The sequence below is a fragment of the Bubalus kerabau genome, chromosome 4 (assembly GCF_029407905.1).
Source record: "Bubalus kerabau isolate K-KA32 ecotype Philippines breed swamp buffalo chromosome 4, PCC_UOA_SB_1v2, whole genome shotgun sequence".
Taxonomy (NCBI): Eukaryota; Metazoa; Chordata; class Mammalia; order Artiodactyla; family Bovidae; genus Bubalus; species Bubalus kerabau.
This window is the reverse complement of record NC_073627.1, coordinates 6,091,414-6,093,057: the sequence shown is the minus strand read 5'-3', so window position 1 is coordinate 6,093,057 and position 1,644 is coordinate 6,091,414.

The window sequence follows — 1,644 nt, the reverse complement described above, 5'->3', positions numbered from 1 at the left end:
ACTCTCGCTGGGGGCACACACACCTGTATCACCGGCCACTGACCGATGACCAGACAGGCTGCCGGCATCTGTGCTTCCAGGGCTGCAGGACCGGAGATACTGAGGAAGTGGGTTGGGATGCAGTGGCTGGCACGACCCCGTCAGCAACCCCAACTCAAGGGGACTCAGAAAGGAGGACTTCTGTGTGTCTGGGGCGGCTAAGCGCTCCTCTGCCAGCATCCGGCTGTGGGGAGGGCTGGAGGGAGCAGCCCCAAGAGAGACAGGAGAGAGAGACGGAGCATCCAGGGAAATGGCGAGGGAGGACCAGGGGGGGACCCTGAAAGGGGAGAGGAGGCCCGCTCATGTTCATGCCCTTCTTTACTGCACAGGAGCACGCTTAGTCACTCAGTCGTGTCCTACACTTTGAGACCCATGGACTGTAGCCCGCCAGGCTCCTCTGTCCATGGGATTCTCCAGGCAAAGAATACTGGAGTGGGGTGCCATTTCCTCCTCCAGATCTTCCTAACCCAGGGATCGAACTGGGTCTCCTGAATAGGCAGGTGGATTCTTTACTGTCTGAGCCACCAGGGAAGCCCCAGCCCCTCTTTATTAAATGTCTTAAGTGCTCATCTGGGCCAACTGGTGGGCTTGAGGCCACAGAGAACTCCCTGGGCTGGGGCAGCCTGGGGCGGGGAGCAGGCCTCCGACACCCCACGCTGCCGCTCCAGTGCCAGGCAGACGTCTTCCTTCTCTGGAAAACAACAAAGCTGAGCATCAGGCTCCACCTGCAACACTGCAAGAGGGAGCCCCGGCCTCGTCTTCCCTCAGAGAAACCGTCCCCTGGGGCTGCCGTTGTAGCCTAATTAACAGACCTATTGTCTCGCCAGCCTGGCACCCGTGCGGGTAAGAAGGGCGGGTAAGAAGGGCGGTTCCATGTCTGGCAGTGTTACCCCAGTCCTGGCAGCTTGTTAGGCTGGTGGATTCCGCTTGGGCTCCTGGAGGTGCTGCTTCTCCCGGAAGGCAGGGCTCCCGGGGGCTCCCTCCCTCCCCAGCACCTGACTCTGGGGCTGGGAGATGGCCAGCAGCCTTCCTCCGGGGCCCAGGCCTCCTGTCGGGGGAAGCAGTTGGCTCCCGCTCTGGGGCTGGGGCAGAGCGCCGGGATGTTCACTGCACCAGCGTGCGGCACCCAGGTGGGCCCCCGAGCACAGGAACACGTGGAAGAGAACCCAGCCCAAGTCTGGACCAGGACCCCTCGCTGTTGGCATTTGGAGCTGGATCGTTCCTCGTCGTGGGGCAGTCCTGAGTATTATATGGAGCATCACAGAGTCTTTGGGTCACCCCACTAGATCTTAATACTGTTCCACACCCACTGCACTCATGACAACCAGAAACATCTCCAGACAGCATCACGTGTCCCCTGGGGAGGTGTTCCCCCTGACTCCCCACCAGTTGAGAACCCTGGTCCAGACAGAGAGAAAAATGCGTAAGAGATCACTCGAAGGTGACTCGATGGAGGTGGCAACGCAGAGATGGAGGCGTGTATCCCCCGGCCCTGGGGCTCAGGCCGCAGTGCCCAGGGGAGGTGGTGGGGAAGCCACGTGGTGCGTCAACAGGAGCAGACCCTGGGGATCAGGCTGTGTGTGGGGAGGTGGGTAGGAAGCCACA